The following is a 14,658-nucleotide window of genomic DNA, read 5'->3' as shown; positions in this document are numbered from 1 at the left end:
CTCCTAAACGCTGCTGAAGTTGTTTCCTTCGATAGAGAGATCTATGCTTTCAGTGATGGCATCCGACGAGAATCCTACATCGAAGAACTTGGCCGGAAAAAGCCAAAGACTATTACCAAGTTTATGGAGATTGCCAACGGTGGGCTGATGGAGAAGATCACGTGAGGAAACCGTGTCCGCGCAGTGACGACAAAGATGATGACCAGAAGCATGATTCAGGTCATCGACATGATCGCCACAAAAAGAGAAGAGACCGCAGGTACAAAGATACCAACATTGTAGCTGCCGGATATTCCGATTGACGTGATGATCGGTATGATGATCAGCATGGTGATAAGCGTAATGATCGTCGGGATAACATCTGCAACGGTTCTGGGGGAAATCGCGGCAACTACAGGGAGCGACCACCATGGGTCCCAGAGTTACCGTTTGCCAAACAGCTAAACGCTCCTTGTTACATATACGCGTACATCGACCCCAAGGATAACACCAAAAAGTCAAGTCATCTACTCAGGGACTATCGATAGTTTCTCGATATTAGGAAGTTCTACGAGTCGGGTAAGGGGCAGGTACAGCTGTTGCCTGCCAAAACCCACCGGCGAGCAGCGACGAGCAACACGAAGAGCCGGGAGGCTCCCAGAACTGCTGGCGGGTCCTAGTCCCTCGGGCGACGGCCCGCAAACTCCGGCGTACGTCCTGGCTGTTGCGAGGGCGTGCCACCTGACCTATACCTGGTCAGGAAGGTGATGGATTGCTTCAATTAGTTTCCTGCATGGCAGACACGTAAACATTAAATCCGAGCCTCGATCGGCTCTCAGGTTACCCTCGTGAATCGGCTCAAAGAGCCGATTGACCCATGGTTCGTATTGGATCTACGATAACATGGGGATCCTGCTTTATCAATACCAAGTTAAATCAATCTACGACAGTCTAGGGCTTTCACCGCATAATCAGAACATCCTACGCGTAGTTAAGCCTGGCAGATACAAAAGATAATAGAAAACTAGTCCTAGAAGAGGCCTAAAAGCCAACACAAAGTCGATTCCCGGATCGGCAAACCATACCTTACGCACTAATGGATCGTTCAACCCGTTTGCAAGGCCTAACCATGCGGATATCAAACTAATCCTTGGAGAACAAGGAACAACCATAACAGATCAGATCTACTAAATAAAAACCAAGCAAGACGCTGCCCTTACACCCAAGATAGGTGCAAAGGCAGCTAGATATTTAGGGGCAGCATAACTAAGCTAACATATCAGAAAAGTATCGATGTTAGCCCCAAAACATCTATGATAACGGTATTGCTCGCCATCAACAAGGCTTCAGTACGAGCAACACAAAACAATGAATAAACTGATACTGCTCAGATCGCAAGATGCGATCTGGGCAGCATGACGCTTACCCGGAAGAAACCCTCGAAACAAGGGGTGGCGATGCGCCTAGATTGTGTTTGTTGTGAACGTGATCGTCCTCCTTTCTCAATAACCCTAGGTACATATTTATAGTCCGTAGACTTTCTATCTTTGGAATAAACCTAATTGTGTACGAACCAAACTCTATCTCTTAATTCTAAACTGAAACGTGATCTACCATAATGTACAAATATACGGGCAATCTAGCCCAAACTCTCGCACGAGGCCGATTCAGAAACACTTTATGTGCATATCCTCTAAGCCCATCTCAATCACGGCCCATCTCTGCTTGGCTAAAATCCGGCGATAACACATGCCCCCCTGGTTTTGGCAATAATAATTCCAAAACCACTCTGTTTTCCTTCATCGGGATACGCGTTGCAGAGCAGAACCGCTACAGTGCCCTTCCATCATGATGCCTTGCCTTCTCAACTTCTCCGTATTGCACGATTTGACAGCTTTGGCACCGCATCCTCGAAAACTGCCCAAGCATTGAATCATCTCCCACTATATCCCCTTTATTTAACCTCATCCGAGCAGTTCGCCTCCTCATCCTCTTGCTCTGCATTAGCAATCGAAACTCCCCTCCTCTGCAATGGACTCCTCCTCTGCCTCTTCGGGTCTCTCCTTCCAATCCTCCCCCTCCCGTGAGCCGACGCCGGAGTACGACCCGATAGCGGCGTACGAGGCCCTCGCCCCACTGGAATGGGGCGAGGCGGATTGGGATTTCGCCGTCTGGTCAGAGGATGACGAGTCCTTGACCGACGGGGAGGACAACCTCCAGTTCCTCGCTGACGGGGAGTTGGAGGAAGAGAGCGACGACGCCGCTTTCTCCTGGGGAGAGGACATCTCCTCCGACGAGGAGGATGGAGCGGAGGACGACACCTCCTCCGATGAATACCTGCCGGAGAAGCGCTTCCGCGCCGGGTCGGAGGACGACGACGACGACGATGAAGACGAAGAAGAAGCCCCTGCCGACGGCTTCAGCAGCAGCGACGAAGACCTCGCCGGCAGCAGCGCCGATAGCGGCGAGGACGGCGACGACGAGGGCAGCGACGGCAGCGACGGCGCCGGCCCCTAGATTAGGGACTACTAGAATAGGGCTAGTAGTAGTACATTAGGTAGCAGATCTCCCTTTTGTGAGCAATCGGATCTTATTGTAAAAACCCTCTTTTAATCAATGAAGAATGCTTCTACGTTTGATTTTCCCGATTGTCAAAATAGGTCAACGCACAAAGAGCCGATAGCAACGCATCGGTCTTTTACCAAAAACGCCAAGCAAGGCCGGACTCGCTTACCCATTTAGACCGGTCCAAGCGGTCATTCCCCAAATTTCAAACGGTAACATGTGACCCTCGTCTCAGATCTCCAATTGCCCATCGAACAGATTCAACTCGCGGCAACGCGAATCCCGCATCCCCAACCGCGCGATTCATCTCCGCCGGCAAATCGGATGGCGGAATCGTCCAATGCCAACGCAATGGTCTCCGGCCCGAAGGTAATCCTTAACTGCCCCTCGCCATCCGAGCATAGTGTTAGAACTAATAGCAAACATCTGAATTAATGCTTTATTCCACCATTAATTTTAGGTATCAGACGTTCTGTTGCCGCATCCTTCTCTTCTAAACTCTCTTTGTCTTGGACCCCGTACTGCCGAGAGTCCTGCCCATCTGATTTCTTGCGAGGCCAATAGGATTCCCTTCGTGAACCAGAATTTAGATCTAGCTTCTTGGGCCGACCGCTACGAGCCCGGCCTAACCCTCCCGAAGATTGGGTTTCCCGGTATAGTAGAGTATCCAAAACTTAGCAATCCACATGGGAAACCACAGGAATAGCCGATGCTCGTCCTTATCATTGTCTCCCCTTGAGAAGCATGAAAACCTTCTAAAAACCATCGGCTACTTCGGTCCGATGCTCGAACCTGCTTCATGTTTGGCCACGGCCCCATGACACCAACTCTGTTAGATGTGGTAATGATCACTGGCCTAGACGTCACATCTCCCAGCCCCTCTGCTTTTATGCTGCCAAGGGTCCCTTTCAAACTCTCTTCCAAAACAGAGTGCACAAACTGGGGTGCTTATCTTCGACGCCATATGAAAAATAAAGGCCCTATAACAGAGAAAGAACACACGGCCTTCCTAAATTTCTGGTTGGAACACTTCATATTCTGTGGCCCTTCACTTGCTACGACCAAGAATTATCTTTCCTTGGCCTATGAACTTGCCAGAGGCACCCAGCTTGGCCTCGGCAAACTGTTCCTTGGAGAGGTCTATCGATATCTCCAACTAATGTCTGTCAAATTATTCTCCCAACAAACAGTCAAAAACGGAGGTCCCTGGTGGTTTATTCAGCTATGGGCTCAGCTGTATTTCTAGAACCATATCCCAAACCTCCCACTTTTGGCCACTTGCACCTTTCCAGACGCTAACGGGAAGCAGATCCGATGCACTAGCTACGGCCAAGCCTTGTATAGCCTTCCAGGTAGCAAATTTATCCCCAAGGAAGCATCAAAGTGGTTCAGCATTTTCTTCCAAGGCCTAGACAATCCTCTCTTTTTTCCTTACACGGAATATGTTTTGAAAATCCAGTGTCCTTTAGGCTAGACAGCTTTGCCGATGACACCAGCAGCCGGCAATTGTATTCCACCATGATCCGTCCCTGCTTCCTTCGAGTTGGCATGAGCACATCAAACAGAATAATCAAACCTGGTTATGACTCATATCAGCCGGTCGTAGCAGCCCGGCAGTTTGGTCTTGGGCAGGTGTCTCCCCATTTCTTCCTCCACCACTTAACAGAGAGCAGAGCTGATTTGCCCGATCTCCTCACCGATCAGAGGTGTTACTCTTTCTTTGATGCTCTAGCCATCCCAGTCCCTAACAACCTCTCTTTCACCTCGTCGACCGATGGTTTTGAGACCTGGTGGTCAATGTGGAAAACTCATGCCTTCAGGAGAGAGCTCTGGGACCGTTGCTGAAACAACTCGATGCTGAATACAATATTCCCGCAGAACAGGTACTACCACTCGCAAATTTTCTTGAAGTGGCTTACAATGATTTTTATAACCTTGCTCTGTCTCCTTGCAGCAACAAGATGGTCCAGAACCTACACATGATGACGGCTCCCCCTTTGAATTCTTCCCACCGGCTCCTGTGGCCCTCTTCTGCAAAAGCTCGCCACCCTTGAAAAAGGTTTTGATGCAGAGCCAGCCGATTTCACCAACATCGGCTTCCAAGAGCAAAGTATCTCCCGGGCCAGCTGCCCCCCGAGCCTCAACCAAGGCGAGAACGACGGTGAGGAAAGTAGCCGTCAGGAAAACATTGAAGCGCCGGAGCCCTTCTCCAGATCAAGAGAGCTTGCACGTACGTTGATCCATGCCTTGACTGATTTCATCTATCCTTATGGGCTTCTGCGAACATGCTTGTGCTTACTAAATCCTTTTATAGGCCTCCACCGAAGACAACTCCAGCGAGGAAACACAATCCAGTCGAGGGGATTCGAGCTCAGGTAACTCTGGGAAAATCACCACGCAGAGCCAGCCAGATTTGCCACCATCGGCTTCCGAGAAAAGGCCGGCTCTCGAACCCGTTGTCCCCCAAGCTCTAATCAAAGCGGGGCAAGGCGGTCTACGCACAAAGAGCCGATGCACCAAGAGGACTCGAAAGGAACCGCGAGCCCCTTCATCAAACCAAGAGGCTTCAAATGTAATTACCCTCCATACTCTCCCCGGCTCATCTTTCATGCTAATCCATTGCTGCTCGCATCGGCTAACCACCTCCTTGCAGACTGATGACACTTCTAGTGGGGGAGTCGAGGAAGTACTGATGCCCTCCGCAAGCCTGGATCCAGTAATCCCTAAAGGTGCCGTTGACAAGGTCGCCAATTTGGCCAAGCCCCCATCAGAAACACAAGAGCCGATTACCTCATTATCGGCTGTCCCCCTGGTTTCAGGAGAGATATACTCCTTTCGTTTGGCTTACCCTTCCTTTCTGCTGCATACTGACGCTGTTTCTGTTTGTCAGGGTTGTGGCCTCTTGGGCTTGCTAACGTTCGACCCTGAATCCATCGAACCAGCTCCTCCTACGGCATGCGATGAACCACGACCCAGCGCTGTCTTACGTCAATTTCAGCGTCTCAAAGCCCTGCTTTCCTCCCCGATCGAGACGTTGGTCGAAGACCCCGAGGAAGTGAAGAGTGTTCTTGAAGAAATCCAGCACCACCTCCCGGTAACGTTGCAGGTGAAACTTTGGCCAGTCGTGACTCTGTCTGCCTACAGGTCAAGGGTGAAGTTAGCTCATCAGAGAATCGATCTACGCCACGCCCAACTTCCGTTGAAAGCCGATATTGCAGACAAATGTCAGCGGCTCAATGAGAAAAAGGCGGCCTTAGATGCCAAAACTGACACCTCTGTCAGCACCGCCGAACTTGAGACCTTGCGAAAGGAATTGGAGGACCTTGAAGAGAGGGTCCGGGCAACAAAACAGCTTATTTACGATAAGGAAGCTCTTATTGCCCGCTCCCAAGAGGAAGCAGAAGGCCTCAAAGCTCAACTGAAAACTGATCTGGCAGAAATATGTGCCCTGAACAAACAACTAGTGACGGGCGAGGACGAACATGACGAGGCCGAGATCGCCGAGGTGGATCGTGTCCGTGCTGACGCCCTCCGTGCCTTCGAGGCATTCCTTCAGTAGAGCCCATCCATGTAACCTGATACCTGCTCGTAACAGCTTGTACCTCTAGAGTCGATGGCTGTGCATCGGCTTTTTTAGTCTAAAGTCGATGTCTGTGCATCGGCTGTGTTTTGCGTCCTGTTGCTTTGTATATATTTTTTTTACTGGCCGATTTCATGCATCGGCCCCCATATTTCACTGTCTGTCATCTGATACGTCTCCGACGTATCGATAACTTCTTATGTTCCATGCCACATTATTGATGATATCTACATGTTTTATGCATACTTTATGTCATATTTATGCGTTTTCCGGAACTAACCTATTGACGAGATGCCGAAGGGCCGGTTCCTCGTTTTCGCTGTTTTTGGTTCCGGAAATCCTAGTAAGGAAATATTCTCGAATCGGACGAAATCAAGACACGGCATCCTATTTTTCCACGAAGCTTCCGTAACACCCGAGAGTCGCCAGAGGGGGGCCACAGGGGCCCCAGATGATAGGCCGGCGCGGCCCAGGCCCTGGCCGCGCCGCCTTATGGTGTCGTCGCCTCGTTGACCTTCTGACGCCGCCTCTTCGCCTATAAGAAGCCCCTCGACCTAAAACCTCGAGACGGAAAAACCACGATACGGAAAACCTTCCAGAGCCGCCGCCATCGCGAAGCCAAGATCTGGGGGACAGGAGTCTCTGTTCCGGCACCCTGCCGGAGCGGGGAAGTGCCCCCGGAAGGCTTCTCATTCGACACCGCTGCCATCTCCACCGCCATCTTCATCACCGCTGCTGCTCCCATGAGGAGGGAGTAGTTCTCCATCGAGGCTCGGGGCTGTACCGGTAGCTATGTGGTTCATCTCTCTCCTATGTACTTCAATACAATAATCTCATGAGCTGCCTTACATGATTGAGATTCATATGATGATGCTTGTAATCTAGATGTCATTGTGCTAGTCAAGTGAGTTTTACTTATGTGATCTCCGGAGACTCCTTGTCTCACGTGTGTAAAGGTGACGATGTGTGCACCGTGTGGGTCTCTTAGGCTATATTTCACTGAATACTTACTCACCGTTATGAATGGCGTAGTGAAGTGCTTATTTATATCCCTTTATGATTGCAATGTGTTTTGTATCACAATTTATCTATGTGCTACTCTAGTGATGTTATTAAAGTAGTTTATTCCTCCTGCACGGTGTAATGGTGACAGTGTGTGCATCCGTGTTAGTACTTGGCATATGCTATGATCATGATCTCTTGTAGATTGTGGAGTTAATTATCATTATGATAGTATTGAAGTGATCTATTCCTCCTACATAGCGTGAAGGTGACAGGTGTGCATGCTGTGTTAGTACTTGGTTTAGTCGTGTTGATCTTTCTTGCACTCTAAGGTTATTTAAATATGAACATTGAATTGTGGAGCTTGTTAACTCCGGCATTGAGGGTTCGTGTAATCCTACGCAATGTGTTCATCATCCAACAAGAGTGTAGAGTATGCATTTATCTATTCCGTTATGTGATCAATGTTGAGAGTGTCCACTAGTGAAAGTCTAATCCCTAGGCCTTGTTCCTAAATACTGCTATTGCTGCTTGTTTACTTGTTTTACTCGTGTTACTACTGCTGCGTTACTACTTGCTGCGTTACTACCGCTTGTTTATTGTCCCGGACAAAGCACTTTTCCGGTGCCGTTGCTACTACTTATTCATACCACCCGTATTTCACTATCTCTTCGCCGAACTAGTGCACCTATTAGGTGTGTTGGGGACACAACGGACTTCTTGCTTTGTGGTTGCAGGGTTGCATGAGAGGGATATCTTTGACCTCTTCCTCCCCGAGATCGATAAACCTTGGGTGATCCACTTAAGGGAAACTTGCTGCTGTTCTACAAACCTCTGCTCTTCGAGGCCCAACACTTGTCTACAAGAATAGAAGCTCCCGTAGACATCAAGCACTTTTCCGGCGCCGTTGCTCGGGAGGAAAGGTAAAAAGGCACTCATACTCCGGTTCCGTGTAACAGTACTTTTCTGGCGCCATTGTGTTTGTGCTCGAAGCTATTTCCTTTAGATCCTGCAATTGCATCTTTTTGTTTCTTGTTTACATTAGTTTGGCATAATGGACAACAATGAGCTTCTTATTCTATTTCCTGATTTAAAACATGGATTGTTTGATGCGAAAATTAAAAAACCTATGGAATCTTATTTGCATGCTCGGTAGTAATATTAGTATGAATGCTTTGAACACCATTGTTGATAATGATATAGAAAGTTCTAAGCTTGGGGAAGCTGGTTTTCATGATCTTTTTAGTCCCCCAAGCATTGAGGAGAAAATTTTCTTTGATGATACTTTGCCTCCTGTTTATGATGATTATAATAGTGGTCTTTTGGTACAACCTACTATGGAGAGTAAATTTTATTGTGATTATACTATGCCTCCTACACTTGATGAGAATAATAATGATAGCTACTTTGTTGAATTTGCTCCCGCTATTACTAATAAAATTGACTATGCTTATGTGGAGAGTAATAATTTTATGCATGAGACTCATGATAAGAATGCTTTATGTGATAGTTATATTGTTGAGTTTGCTCATGTTGCTACTGAAAGTTATTATGAGAGAGGAAAATATGGTTGTAGAAATTTTCATGTTACTAAAATGCCTCTCTATGTGCTGAAATTTTTGAAGCTACACTTGTTCTATCTTCCTATGCTTGTTACTTTGCTCTTCATGAACTTGTTTATTTACAAGATTCCTATGCATAGGAAGCATGTTAGGCTTAAATGTGTTTTGAATTTGCCTCTTGATGCTCTCTTTTGCTTCAAATACTATTTCTTGCGAGTGCATCATTAAAACTGCTGAGCCCATCTTAATGGCTATAAAGAAAGAACTTCTTGGGAGATAACCCATGTGTTATTTTGCCACAGTACTTTGTTTTATATTTGTGTATTGGAAGTTGTTTACTACTGTAGCAACCTCTCCTTATCTTAGTTTTGAGTTTTGTTGTGCCAAGTAAAGTCTTTGATAGTAAAGTAAGTACTAGATTTGGATTACTGCGCAGTTCCAGATTTCTTTGCTGTCACGAATCTGGGTCTACATCCCTGTAGGTAGCTCAGAAAATTAAGCCAATTTACGTGAATGATCCTCAGATATGTACGCAACTTTCATTCAATTTGGGCATTTTCATTTGAGCAAGTCTGGTGGCCTAATAAAATCCATCTTTACGGACTGTTCTGTTTTCACAGATTCTGTCTTTTATTTCGCATTGCCTCTTTCGCTATGTTGGATGAATTTCTTTGATCCATTAATGTCCAGTAGCTTTTTTATTTCGCATTGCCTCTTTCGCTATGTTGGATGAATTTCTTTGATCCATTAATGTCCAGTAGCTTTATGCAATGTCCAGAAGTGTTAAGAATGATTGTGTCACCTCTGAACATGTGAATTTTTATTGTGCACTAACCCTCTAATGAGTTGTTTCGAGTTTGGTGTGGAGGAAGTTTTCAAGGATCAAGAGAGGAGGATGATATACTATGATCAAGAAGAGTGAAAGCTCTAAGCTTGGGGATGCCCCGGTGGTTCACCCCTGCATATTTCAAGAAGACTCAAGCATCTAAGCTTGGGGATGCCCAAGGCATCCCCTTCTTCATCGACAAATTATCAGGTTCCTTCTCTTGAAACTATATTTTTATTCGGTCACATCTTATGTACTTTACTTGGAGCGTCGGTTTGTTTTTGTTTTTTGTTTTTGTTTGAATAAATGCTTGTGTGGGAGAGAGACACGCTCCGCTGGTTCGTATGAACACATGTGTTCTTAGCCTTTAATTTTCATGGCGAAGGTTGAAACTGCTTCGTTAAATTGTTATATGGTTGGAATTGGAAAATGATACATGTAGTATTTGCTATAATGTCTTGGATAATGTGATACTTGGCAATTGTTGTGCTCATGTTTAAGCTCTTGCATCATATACTTTGCACCTATTAATGAAGAAATACATAGAGCTTGCTAAATTTGGTTTGCATATTTGGTCTCTCTAAAGTCTAGATAATTTCTAGTATTGAGTTTTGAACAACAAGGAATAAGATGGTGTAGAGTCTTATAATGTTTACAATATGTCTTTTATGTGAGTTTTGCTGCACCGTTCATCCTTGTGTTTGTTTCAAATAACCTTGCTAGCCTAAACCTTGTATCGAGAGGGAATACTTCTCATGCATCCAAAATCCTTGAGCCAACCACTATGCCATTTGTGTCCACCATACCTACCTACTACATGGTATTTATCCGCCATTCCAAAGTAAATTGCTTGAGTGCTACCTTTAAATAATTCAAAATTTATCACCTCTGATTTGTGTCAATGTTTTATAGCTCATGAGGAAGTATGTGGTGTTTTATCTTTCGATCTTGTCATTTACTTCTGACAGACTTTCACCAATGGACTAGTGGCTCATCCGCTTATCCAATAATTTTGCAAAAGGAGCTGGCAATGGGGTGCCCAGCCCCAATTAATTAACTTGCATTAATAATTCTCTTCACATGTTTTGCTCTGATTCATCAGTAAGCAACTTAATTTTGCAAATAGACACTCCTCCATGGTATGTGAATGTTGGAAGGCACCCGAGGATTCGGTTAGCCATGGCTTGTGTAAGCAAAAGGTTGGGAGGAGTGTCATCCATAAATAAAGAAAAACTAAACTAAAGTACATGTGTAAACAAAAGAGAAGAGGGATGATCTACCTTGATGGTAGAGATAACGTCCTTCATGAGAGCCGCTCTTGAAAGTCTGGTTGATGAGGTAGTTAGAGTGCCCACTACCATTCGTTGACAACAACAAACACCTCTAAATTTTTTACTTTTATGCTCTCTTTATGTTTTCAAAACCAAAGCTCTAGCACAAATATAGCAATCAATGCTTTCCTCTTTGAAGGACCTTTCTTTTACTTTTATGTTGAGTCAGTTCACCTATCTCTCTCCACCTCAAGAAGCAAACACTTGTGTGAACTGTGCATTGATTCTTACATACTTGCATATTGCATTTGTTATATTACTCTATGTTGACAATTATCCATGAGATATACATGTTACAAGTTGAAAGCAACCGCTGAAACTTAATCTTCCTTTGTGTTGCTTCAATACCTTTACTATGAATTTATTGCTTTATGAGTTAACTCTTATGCAAGACTTATTGATGCTTGTCTTGAAAGTACTATTCATGAAAAGTCTTTGCTTTATGATTCATTTGTTTACTCATGTCATTACCATTGTTTTGATCGCTGCATTCATTACATATGCTTACAATAGTATGATCAAGTTTATGATGGCATGTCACTCCAGAAATTATCTTTGTTATCGTTTACCTGCTCGGGACGAGCAGGAACTAAGCTTCGGGATGCTGATACGTCTCCGACGTATCAATAATTTCTTATGTTCCATGCCACATTATTGATGATATCTACATGTTTTATGCATACTTTATGTCATATTTATGCGTTTTCCGGAACTAACCTATTGACGAGATGCCGAAGGGCCAGTTCCTGTTTTCTGCTGTTTTTGGTTCCAGAAATCCTAGTAAGGAAATATTCTCGGAATCGGACGAAATCAAGACACAGCATCCTATTTTTCCACGAAGCTTCCAGAACACCCGAGAGTCGCCAGAGGGGGGCCACAGGGGCCCCAGATGATAGGCCGGCGCGGCCCAGGCCCTGGCCGCGCCGCCTTATGGTGTCGTCGCCTCGTTGACCTTCTGACGCCGCCTCTTCGCCTATAAGAAGCCCCTCGACCTAAAACCTCGAGACGGAAAAACCACGATACGGAAAACCTTCCAGAGTCGCCGCCATCGCGAAGCCAAGATCTGGGGGACAGGAGTCTCTGTTCCGGCACCCTGCCGGAGCGGGGAAATGCCCCGGAAGGCTTCTCCATCGACACCGCTGCCATCTCCACCGCCATCTTCATCACCGCTGCTGCTCCCATGAGGAGGGAGTAGTTCTCCATCGAGGCTCGGGGCTGTACCGGTAGCTATGTGGTTCATCTCTCTCCTATGTACTTCAATACAATAATCTCATGAGCTGCCTTACATGATTGAGATTCATATGATGATGCTTGTAATCTAGATGTCATTGTGCTAGTCAAGTGAGTTTTACTTATGTGATCTCCGGAGACTCCTTGTCTCACGTGTGTAAAGGTGACGAGTGTGTGCACCGTGTGGGTCTCTTAGGCTATATTTCACAGAATACTTACTCACTGTTATGAATGGCGTAGTGAAGTGCTTATTTATATCCCTTTATGATTGCAATGTGTTTTGTATCACAATTTATCTATGTGCTACTCTAGTGATGTTATTAAAGTAGTTTATTCCTCCTGCACGGTGTAATGGTGACAGTGTGTGCATCCGTGTTAGTACTTGGCATATGCTATGATCATGATCTCTTGTAGATTGTGGAGTTAATTATCATTATGATAGTATTGATGTGATCTATTCCTCCTACATAGCGTGAAGGTGACAGTGTGCATGCTGTGTTAGTACTTGGTTTAGTCGTGTTGATCTTTCTTGCACTCTAAGGTTATTTAAATATGAACATTGAATTGTGGAGCTTGTTAACTCCGGCATTGAGGGTTCGTGTAATCCTACGCAATGTGTTCATCATCCAACAAGAGTGTAGAGTATGCATTTATCTATTCAGTTATGTGATCAATGTTGAGAGTGTCCACTAGTGAAAGTCTAATCCCTAGGCCTTGTTCCTAAATACTGCTATTGCTGCTTGTTTACTCGTTTCTACTGCGTTACTACTCGTCAGCGTTACTACTGCTGCGTTACTACTGCTTGTTTACCGTCCCGGGCAAAGCACTTTTCCGGTGCCGTTGCTACTACTTATTCATACCACCTGTATTTCACTATCTCTTCGCCGAACTAGTGCACCTATTAGGTGTGTTGGGGACACAAGAGACTTCTTGCTTTGTGGTTGCAGGGTTGCATGAGAGGGATATCTTTGACCTCTTCCTCCCTGAGATCGATAAACCTTGGGTGATCCACTTAAGGGAAACTTGCTGCTGTTCTACAAACCTCTGCTCTTGGAGGCCCAACACTGTCTACAAGAATAGAAGCTCCCGTAGACATCATCATCCCACATACTCGGGAAATATTTCTTGAGATGCTGACCATTGACAGCCACTGGGAACTTCACACCGCTCATCTCCTCGAGCATGTATGCGTTACCCTTTAAAACTTGGTCGACCCTGTACGGCCCGTGCCAATTTGGAGACCATTTACCATACACTGCATCCTTAGTCCCCAATGGCAATACAGCTTCCCATACCAGATCACCAACGTAGAACTCCTTTGGTCTCACCTCCTTATTATATGCGCGAGCTACCTTGGCTTTGTTTTCTTTAATTTTCTCAAGTGACCAGAGTCTAAGTTCCGTTAGATCCTCAACGCTATCACTCATCAGGGCTGCATATTCTTCAGTTGTTAAATCATTCTGAAACGTAATACGTCTCGACCCAGCCGTGATTTCCCAGGGCAACACGGCTTCTTGTCCATAGACCAGATGGTATGGCGAGGTTTTTATCGCTCGATGACATGACATGCGATAAGGCCACAAAGCCTCTGACAATACCTCGTGCCAACGTCTAGGGTGCTCGTCGACTTTCCTCTTAATCAGCTTGATAAGGCTCTGGTTGGATGCTTCAGCTTGCCCATTTGCTTGAGCATAGTATGGAGACGATCGGATCAACTTAATTCCCATGTCCTCGCAGAACTTTCTAAACTCGCGAGAAATGAAGACCGAACCTCCATCGGTCGTGATAGTCTGGGGAATCCCGAATCTATGAATGACATGTTCTTTCACGAAATTGATAACATCGGCCGATGCCACTGACTTCATAGGGACGGCCTCCACCCATTTAGTGAAATAATATGTAATGGCCAAAATCCACACATGGCCTTTGCTCGATGGAGGATTGATTTTGCCGATCATATCCATGCCCCAACCTCGAAATGGCCAATGCTTGATGATGGGGTTCATTGCTGATGCGGGTACCATCTGAATTTTCCCAAACTTCTTACATGCTTGACACCCTTTATAGTACTTAAAACAATCCTCGAGCATGGTGGGCCGATAAAACCCCGATCGCCTGATCAACCATTTCATCTTATGAGCCGATTGGTGAGTTCCACATGCGCCTTCGTGTACCTCGTGTAAGAGCCGATTTGATTCGGTTGGTCCCAAACATTTGAGAAGTAACCCTTCCAAAGTCCTGTAGAACATGTCATCTCCAATAAGGACATACTTCATGGCCTTGTACCTTATCCGTTTAGGTGCCCCCCAGCCGAATCTTTCAAGTAATTGAAGATATCGGCTCTCCGATCATCCGATTCCAGTGAACCGTGCACCGAACATCGGCTCCTCCTGCTACGTCCTTGTAGCCTGACGCCATCTGTGCGAGATTGTTCGCCTCGATATTTTGCGACCTCGGGATCCAATTGAAGTTTATGTACCTAAATTGTGCCATCAGCTCACGGCATTGCATCCATAATGGGAAGAGCGACTCGATGTTGCTCTGCCCCCCAGCGAAACTCCTCATCAGCTTTAATTTTTACCA

Source organism: Lolium rigidum, chromosome 3, assembly GCF_022539505.1.
Source record: "Lolium rigidum isolate FL_2022 chromosome 3, APGP_CSIRO_Lrig_0.1, whole genome shotgun sequence".
NCBI classification, from domain to species: Eukaryota; Viridiplantae; Streptophyta; class Magnoliopsida; order Poales; family Poaceae; genus Lolium; species Lolium rigidum.
The sequence above is the reverse complement of the archived record's forward strand: the minus strand, read 5'-3'. Positions refer to the sequence as shown.